The sequence below is a fragment of the Pezoporus flaviventris genome, unplaced genomic scaffold, assembly GCF_033815535.1.
Source record: "Pezoporus flaviventris isolate CSIRO_AGI_PZ_B2104156 unplaced genomic scaffold, CSIRO_AGI_Pfla_v1 ptg000006l, whole genome shotgun sequence".
Lineage (NCBI taxonomy): Eukaryota > Metazoa > Chordata > Aves > Psittaciformes > Psittacidae > Pezoporus > Pezoporus flaviventris.
In genome coordinates, this window is record NW_026892554.1 from 10,767,363 (window position 1) to 10,777,666 (window position 10,304).

The following is a 10,304-nucleotide window of genomic DNA, read 5'->3' on the forward strand; positions in this document are numbered from 1 at the left end:
TAAAATTGTCCTGGCAATCCTCGCAATGAGCTTTGTGCTGAATGCTCCATCATTTTTTATGTTTTTCTGCTGGACTGCATTTTTTCTGCTCACAATTTTTCCAGTGAAAACGTATCTCAGGGGTCTGGGTTTTCCTTTCTCAGGGGTAGCTCCTCCTGGACATAAGCCAATCTTCATTTAAGTACAGTGAAACCAGAAATTCTTTCCTTTTCCTACTCGCACATTTGTGGTCTGACCTTGAAACCTTCAGTCATGGCAAACTATCTTCCTTCCAGCCTTCACTGAGTTACCAGTCATCTGACCCCCAGGGTTGCCATCACATGGGCCTTGATACCTACAATACTATCAATGCCCTGTCTAAAATGCACTGTAGTGGTATCGCTACACTTCTTTCATCACTTGACCATCTTCTGGGTCACTTGAAAAAAAAAAATTCATTCATCTCCTTAAAGCAGTTACTTACTTACATGTTTCTTCTTACATCTTTTTATTCCTTAACACCCAATATGGACTTCATCCACTTTGCATTTATGGTGCATTGAAGTATCATTCTTCACACTTCCCTCTTTGGCATCAAAATGAGGGTTCTCCTGCTTTTTGTACACTTTGTATATATAACTCTTTATATTTTCTTCTTCCTCTTTTGCAAGGGGCTTCATCTACCAATGTACATTTTAACAGTGACATAAATCATAGAGCACACCACCAGTGTTGGTTATTCAAATATAAATGAAGGAAAGATCATTCATCCAAATACGAGAAAGTTACTTAAACATGTGTTTGGCTAAGAAGGTGCTGAGCTCTTTGGATTAAAACTCTTATTATAAAGATCACATCATTAATGTTATTACACATCACTGCTAGAATTTTTATAACACCCCAAAAGCCCAAAAGCTTGCCAATTATTTTCAAAATTATATGCTGATCTAGTAAAGGTATTTTCTTCCACTGCAAAACCTCACCTCAGTATGGAATTTTAACTTGAAACAGGAACAAGAGCTTCACATTGCTATTGAGATCTGGCCTACAAAGATTAACTAGCAAGTTATTTGCTGGGTTTTTTTAATGGATTTCTATGCATTTTTTGTAACATTACATCCAACATTTTTGAATGACATGAGGTGCCTTGCAGGCTTATATAAAAACCATCTAATTCTGATAACTAGATAATCCATTTAAAGCAATGGGGTTAATGAAGAACAATGTTCTGGCCCAAGAGCATTAGAGAATAAGATATTAAGAAGTAAAATTCTTGTTTAAAACCACAAAATTAGAAAAAGAAACAGGAGATACACATTAGAGAGAAGCTACCCTTGGCAATAAGATCACTGAAGATCAAAGTATAAACCTCAGCTATGTTTCAGGACAGTACTGGGTCTCAGCCTAGCTTATCTTTTTCTCTTAACACATATCTATTAGAGAAACAGAAGTCTCAAGGGATTATACTGCAGTTTAAATGTGAGTTTCCCTCTGTCCAGGAATTGAGGTCCTCAATTTCTGCGGTTTAGATTTGTAATGTGGTCTAGCAGAATGCCTGAAGTGCTGGAGGGACATGATGTTTAAGGTCAAAGAGCAGCTTATCGTTTCTTTCCAGTACTTCTGCTGTATTACTGATTAGAACAATTTGGTGTAAGATACCTGTGTGAGCTGGTCATAACATTAACATATATTCAACAATTTTTTCTTATCTTACTTTTTGTTTACTTACAGAAACCTACTCTGTTCAACAGGAAAAATGTCAAAGATTTCAGTTCTTTCTATTGCCTTGTCAAGGATACTGTTTGCTGAATTCCAATACCCACAAGAAGAGAATTTGGCATAGCAAACCTTATCTATTAGCTATCAGGAAAAACACAGAAGAACCCAGTATGCTTCTTAGAAAGCAAGTTTCAGACTTCCTGAAGCTCAGAAGTCTGGACTGTTCCAGTTGGGAAGAATAAATGTACCTCAAAATACTAAAATGACATTTTTTTCATTTCTTTTTTAAGCTCATAGTTTTGTAGTCAACTCTGAAAACAGTAAAAATATTTTGTTACACGTAATTGAAACAATTTAAAAAATATTTCACTCTAACTTGTGACATATAATAAGAACTGACAATCAAAGTGCTGTTTTCAAGTCCTTTGACAGACATTTCAATTTTAATTAAAATGTCAGGAAATTCTTTCTCCCTAATCTCAGCTTCACCAAACCTGATTTAAACTTTAAACTTTCTGACAAACTCTACACGGCTTCTGCCCATTTTATCTTTTATAGTTATTGGAGGACAAATCCTGTAGCTCTCCCCAAATTCTAATTCTGGAGATTTCTTGGAAGATTTTCTGTTCTTTCTTGTCAAGGCATCTTCACTGTGTGACATGCTGACACATTCTTTGTCAGACTTGATGCAATATGCTACAACAGAATTTTGACTACAGAATGAAACATTCCTATGAGTAGAAGAACTAAGTAAAACTCTCTTTTTGTGCAATTCATCTGGTAAATGATAAATCATTATCATAAACTGGATGGTATTTACCATAATCAGAGCTCAGAATTTATAAGGAATCTCCCTTACATGGACACACTTGTAATGTATGGTAATGGTACACTGCAACCTTTCTGCTAGTTGGGGCACTTAAGAGGTAGTTTTCATTCCTACCCAGCCAGCTATTATCACAAAACTTGTAGGAACTTAATACGATTGATACCTATGACCCTTTCTCAAATTTGTCTGAAAGCAGCCAACAAGTTCAAGTTACAGGGAGGGGAAGTAGGGAACAGACACAGACATATATGCACATACACAACCCATGGTCATTTAACCTTATATTCTCAGGAAGCAAGACTAAAACCTTCCTTGTCTTTAAGAAATCAAAAGATGAAAAAAAACTCTTTATGCAAGCTTTGCTCTTCATAGCTTTTTGTTAAAATGTCTTTAAAATTTCATTGTAAAATGCAAAATCACATATACAATTACATATGTAATTCGAAAGAACATATTAATACTAACATATATTGCACTAAATTTCAAGCATGTCTGATAATGTAGGAAATAATTTAACTCCTTTTTTGGGAACCAGGTAGCTGGAAAACTAGAAGTATGTAGAGAAACATAGTTATGTACCCCCACCCAAAACAAGGCTCAGGAACTGAGCAGAGGAAACAGTACAGGTAGTAGAGGTGCATGTATATGTAGAGCAGGACACTGGCCAGCAAGGAGACAGAAGTTCCAACTGAAATGGCAAACACAGTGCCAGAGCTCTGGCAAGAGAACTGTTAGACAAAACTTTTGGCTTAAAAGTAGTAAAAACACCCAGCAGTTTGGAACTTTGAGCAAATAGTCTTTGATGACTAAATACACTTGATTTCAGGAAGACAGGACTTTCCACTGTCCTTCTGGCTACTCACAAATCTCGTTACATCATAGAAATGACTGATTTAATAATTAATTTCTTTCCCTAATAGAGCTTGCAGAAATCCTCATTCAGACTAGCTACACTGTATATGTACATAAACACGAGTACCAACGTACATATAAATATCTGGTTTATTTTTAGATGTTACATTTCTATTATAGAAAGGTGACAGAGCTGAAGAAAGTTCTATGAAGGCAAAGGATTTGATGATCATAATCCATGACATTTATACTCTGTCATTTTCAGAGGCAGTGCAGTGCTGACAACTGAAAAAATGCAGGACGTTCATGCAGCAGAAGGCACATCGCTTGGTGGGATAGATTTCATTCAGACAAGTATTTCCATGTATACAGCAACATGATCTGCCAGCATTTTCTAGGATCGGTCCTGTGACAATACTTTCTCTTAGGGTTGCCAAGTGAACTTCATGGCTCCAGGACATTTGAAATCTCTTGAATCTCGAATACATGCTCTTGCGACATAGCCTGCTGTACATTCCCATTTAAAATTTGAAAACTTCATCACATCATTCTTGAAAAATATTTCTAGAAATAATTAATAGAACTTTGCTGTGCCCCTGAAATAGCAACTCCATCCAGTTTTCTTCTCACTCCACTGGAGTTAAAATTGCAGCTATATCACATGCATCTGAACAACAGTTTCAAAAACTCTGGTTCTTTTAATCGTTGCATGAGTAGCAACTGCAAGTAAGCTGCTGGCCTCCTAATGTGAAGGGGTTTTGCATGATTTTTGTGGCAATACATAGCATTTGCTCCACTTGTTTTCTTTCTTGGAAGAGACAGGAAGCCTTGACTCTCCAATAATCTCTTATCCATCCCAAGCTTCCAGAAGAGGACGGCCTAATGCACCAAGGTTATTAGACCTCTATTTACTTTAGAGAGAATGGTACAAAAGCCAGCTTTCCCCTGCTTCTCCTTTCTACACGGAACACATAATGCCTTGAAGAGACTCCTGACAAGAGGAATAAGCCATAGAACCTCAGTTGTGTGCAGTTTCCTGAGCTTTTGAATATTTCCTTTGACAGACAAGCAGTTAGTTACTATTTTCTAGGATATGCATGCAGTTTATTCATGTGAAAGAGGTTGGAGTACCCTTAGAGTAAACTAGATGGCAGATCTTGTCTGTTCAGTTTGCTGCTGCTCAGTAAATAAGGCTGCAAGAATAAAGCCTCTCCTGATGCCCTTTTTCTTAGAAAACACAGTTCTTTGATAAGCATGTTTTGATAAGCATATTCCATCACTTGATGCTCTTGCTGGAAGCATCTATGAATGTTGCTCATACTGTAAAGCCTCTAAAAATTTGCAAAGTATAAGCTTGGATAGCTTATATAAATTACACAAGTAGGGCTTTATTTGAGTGTCTCCTCCAGAGGATTTCGTAAATTCATTATGAGTTTTATGCTGAAACTGATTCAAGCCTAAAGCTACTGGTTAAAAAACAACACTGGATTTGGACACATGGATGTCACTTACTCTTCTATCACAAATTAAAAAAAAAAAAAATTAAAAAAAATGGCACAGTCAAAATTTGGTGGAAAGGAGCAATCTTAAATTCTCCTGAGGTCAAGACTCAGCTAAGTTTTCTGCTTAATCCTTGTGCTTTCATCTTCCCTTGGCCACTTCAGTTCTTGACAGATAACAAATACGCAACAAAGAGCAAGTAGCTTACTTGCAGTGACTGGGGTACCTGCACTAACCTAACTATCTGAACTCTGAACTAACTTCTGCAGGCATAGCTCTGGAATGAGTTTGGCTGTGTGTCTGTAATGAACTAACAGAATTCAAAATCTATTTATGGGATGGAAACATTTTATCAACTCCATGAAAGAGAACTGAGCAAGGCTCCCTTTGGAATTCCTGTATTAGGAGATGAGGGAATTCCTGAGCTTTGACATCTCCCTTCCCTGATCTTGAAGTGTACATCTGTTCTGATGAATCCCAACCATGTCCACCCAAGGAAGATGATGGGCTCAGTGCCAAGAATCTAGTTACCATCCAACACCAGGAATCTCTCACATGTTGCTGTGGAACATTACAATTTTGTGCCTAGAATTTCACACCAGTTGCTTCTAACACCTCTGCAACATAAAGATGAGTCTCACTACGAATCACAAAGCTTCACTTAGAATTTCTTTAGCTAATCATAAATGAGCAGAGCTAGGACTAAGCTCACCACTCAATACAAAGTAGTTTAAGTTTTTTAACTGGAATAGCCTAGAAACACACAGTTTTGCACAGAGATTTGGTAGGGAATTTTCTAGCAAAACAAGCTCTTGGTTATAAAATGCCCATTTCTTAAAAGGGAAAGATTTCATTAAGAGGTTTTAGATCAAATTAAATTTAAGCAGAACAGAGGAAAGGTTCCCTTTCCTTCCTTCACTTTCTAGTCCAGTTTTCCACACAGGCTGCTGGTAAGACAGCACTTACAGTCTGTGTAAGTGCTATATGTATGTTAACAAGCCTTCTGGCTTTGCAATAAAATGCTTAGATCTCCAAATAGGCTTTTGAAGACCAGGTCCCCTCTCAAAATACCACTTACACTTATAGCCAGTAGGCTAAGGTATTAAGTAATGATATGCAAGGAGGAGTAGTGAAGATCCACAGTTATTAATTGCAGACATAGTAATGGTATTTTCATTTCATGCTCCCCTACTAACACACCGCTCATATTCCGTGGAGTGTAAGAGATCTTGTGTATGTCTACACTAGTAGCACCTCTATTCATAGCACACAAACCTGGACTATCTATATTGTTTTGTCTAACAAGTCATGGCACGTTTATTCCCAGCCAGGTTGTACCTTTTTTGTCTTTTAAAAACCATGTCATTAACATAAAGGAACATAAAAGAGCTTGTGGCAGAGTACAGTAAGGTACCCTTACCCTTGATTTCTTGGAAATTCCAGGGTCACAGGAGCAGTTCACTCAGTGTGAAGGAGACATTTTTGGAGGTTAGTGATTGCAAAGTATGTCAGTGACCAAAGCTGTCAAATCAGGGGCAGACTGGACCAGCAACTCAGCTCACCTAGCTGACCTACTAGAATTCCTTGATGCATTACAAATTTGTGAGCATCATTCCTCAGAAAGTAGGGAAAGGTCTGGAAAAATACCAATAAACTGCTGATGTTAGCACAGTTTAAGTGGTGCCAGAGCATGTATTTCACTGACCTTCATCTCCTGAACCTCTGCCAGACAGGGAGGACAAAAATGGAATGGCTTGAACTCTGCCATGAGTAGGTTCAGCAGTTCATCTCTCCATAGACTATGAACTTGGTTCTTATGTTTATAAAAATTATTTTGCCTTGTACCCCTTATTTTGCCTTGTACCTGGGGAAAAAAAAAAAAGAAGAATTAGATGTAGCATGTAGGGAAGGGAGATCAAGCAGTGGATTATTATCTCCTCATTCCTTCCTTCCTTCCTTTGCATTAATCTTAATACTGGTATTAATATGGCTCCTTGAGGAGCCAGTTCTACTCAATGAGTCAGATGAGAACTCACCCAGCAAAACAGTTTTCTGCTGGCTTAGTGAGCTGAATTCATCACTGAAATGTCAGAAGAACACCAGACCTACAGCAAGGGAGAGAGTGGAGCTAGGAGGCCGCGTAAGGAGGTGAGAACAACAGAATCACCACTTTCGTCAGTACCAGTTAATCAGATCAGGACAACCTGTCTCATCTGATTTCAGCCTTGCGAGGGCTGGAACTGGATGATCTTAAGGTCCTTTCCAACCCTAACCATCCAATGTAATACAGCAAATAATCCTTTAATAGCAACTGTAGCAGCTGTGGATTTGAAGATGGAACAGAAAGGCATTTAAAACCGGAAACTGAAGACTAATTTAGCAATCCTGAAAAATACCCAGTTGGGGCTTTTAATGGGAAGGGTCAGGTGAAACAGGTAAGAAAATAACAAATCCAGGTGACCTGTTACACAGGTTCACTGAAGTCACAAATCACCCACTCTAAATACCATCTGCCTGCCATCCATCAGTAATTAGGTAAGCGTTGCCTTGTGGTACAACTGTTGTCACTTCAGCTAGCTAGAATGCAGCACGCTGCCTTAGACCACTACAGTAAGGTCTCCCATCAAACCATTAAAAAAAATAGAAAATTGAACAGAAAAGACAGGAAGGTGTGTGATCAGAACGTGCTGTAGCCTGGAGCATTCTATGTCTAGCCAGCATAAGGAATGCTGGGCTTTCCCGTGCTCCCTGTCCATGTAGCTTCCCCTTAGCTAACAGCACAGCAAGCTTGAATCCCAATTTACTACAAACTTCCAGTTACTTGGTACCCTCTGGTGACATCTCGTGGACCAAAGCAAGATATCCTTGCCTGCTGGCAAACCCTGCAAAGCCTTGAGTGCCTGAACCTGCAGAGCAGAAGTCTCTTTCCCAAGTCTAAGGAACTCTATAGCATCTGGCAAGCTATTTCTTTATTTTTTTCTTCCTCTCCTGCTCTGTGGATAGTGTACACAAGCCCTGTAGCAACAAGCTCCCTACAAAGAACTGAAAACAGAAGCAAATGAGAGAGCAGAGCAAGAAACCGAGAAAAGAGGGTAGTAGTAAGTAAATTTCATTAACTTTATTTTCTAATACTAAACCATATTCTAGCGTTTAAAGCTGAGTATAAGCAAGTGTTGAGCAATTAGGATTTCCTAGGTGAAATCAAGGAAAACCTATGCACTGTTTGCCACAGTGGCAGGAGCACCTACAAATAATAAGCACCACATCACAGCTCATTGTACCCTGCAAATATTAAGCAACAAACAATCCTAGTAAGCCTGGGCATCATTCACAGGGGCTGGAACAGAAGACTAGGCTCAGATTCCAGCTGTGAAAGTAAGAAGTGGAAAAGCTAGTAACACTTTGCTAAAAATACTGATTTTTGGATCGTTAATTTTGGGGCCTCTATTTCAAAATACTTAGGCATTCATTATCCAAGTTACATTTATATAAGTTTATTATATAACTTAATTATATAAGTTTAAATTATAGCCCCATAATGAAGGAAAAGAAATCACTTCTACATAAGAAGAAATACAGTCCCTTGTGACCTCTGCAGGCACCTTGACATCTGATCCATCCCCATAGAGGATATTGATTCTGAGAAAACAAAGAGTTCTCTGAATGTCAGCTATCATGGAGCTATTATAGAAAGGCATCTGCTTTTTCAAGTGCTTCCACAAAGCGTTAGGAGACTGAAAGCTGGAAATGAGGACACCATGACAATGAGCATACACAGGAAGTCATAAATTCGTTAACTGAGCATCCACTGAACCACAGCAAGCTGCTGCAAGCAGCATTTTTTCTCCACACAGCCCATGACTGCACAGGCTCTGAAGGGTGCTTGGGCAGAGCCAAGCACTGGCAAGAGACCTTCTGCAGAGCTAGGTCCCACACACAGCACCCAACATAGGGTAGCAATGCCAACTGCCCATGGCAGGCCAAGCCCTCAACCTGTTAGCAGCACAGGCTCAAGCACACGTCTTCTGTAATGCTAAAGAAGTATCAACCCATCCTAGGAAGCTCCACCAGCTCTCTCTAAAAATTCTGCATTTAGAGTAGCTAATTGGGGGAAAACAAAAAAAAAAGGAAGGTAAGGTATTAAATAGGGTTTACTGAACTGTAAAACCCAGCAAACAACTAGTCAATTAAAAAAGCACTCCTTGTCCCTAGGCTAACAATATTTAAACTGACACTTGGTTCAACGAAAACACTGAAGCTTGCATACTGCAATTTACAGCTAAAGTGACAGTTGTTTGAGAAAAAATATATGGCAGTCCATAACATTGGTCGAGCATGAAATAACCTGCCTACATTAGTTATTCCCTCACAAAAATAACTTAAAAAGAAGGGCACCAGCCTCTTCAAAGTCACACCACATGTGACACATTTAATGATATATTAACCTCAAATAACATACAAATTAGCAGTTAAACACATATTAAAACTGCTATAGGAATGAGAAATACTTGAACAAACAGAACTGTATCTAGCAGCAGACTAACACACCTTTACCCCCTGGGATTAGTGGAGGAAAACACATTGTCCCAGTGCTGACTAATTCATAACAGGGCTTTAAAAAAATAAAACAAAATTTATTGCTAAATCTAAAGTGTCAGAAGAAACACTATAGACATAGGTAGCTGGGGCTTGGCAAATGGCAGAGAAAATAACAGGAACTGAAGAAGTGTAGTTTGTTTCCAATTTGGAGACCATCCAAATGCCTAGCAATGCTGAAATAATTACTGTTTAAGCTGTTGAATCCTAGTCCCCATTGCTAGGTGATCAGCAAGCTAGCTAGCTCATGGCTGAAATCTTTGTACAGCTTAAAACCTTTATGAGGAGCCTTCATTACGACAATAGAAAACGTTTATCTCAAGGAATAGCTTAGAAGAACAATGTATTGTGAAAAACCTGGTCAGCAAAGCAAGTACATGTGTGAAATTTTACATGTTTGGTTGGTGTTTTTCTGTTTTTTAATTAGTCCTGAAAAAGGGGCAGCCAAAGGTCACTGGGGCACATTTATGATCAATTAACCTGGAGCTTTTAGCTCTCAAGGCTAGTCAGAGACTTAACTAAAAAGGTTACATAAGAAAACTCCTCAGAACGCCCGTTGCAGGACCCCAGCACAATATTGCTAGGCTCTGATGAGCAAGAGGCTGGAATTAGTTACGGCAGCTCCACAATGCTTTGGAAAGACTGGCTGTGAACGTAGCCAGTAGGGTGACTAATCTCATACTTCTCCAGGGCAGTTACCATCAGATAAAGAAGTTTTAAAAAATATTCTGCAGCTTTTACAGCTGTGAAGAAACTGTTCAAAACAAACCAACCTGAGCCACCAGTTAAAAAGAGCAGCTCTGTTACAAAACAACTGAGAAAGCGCCTC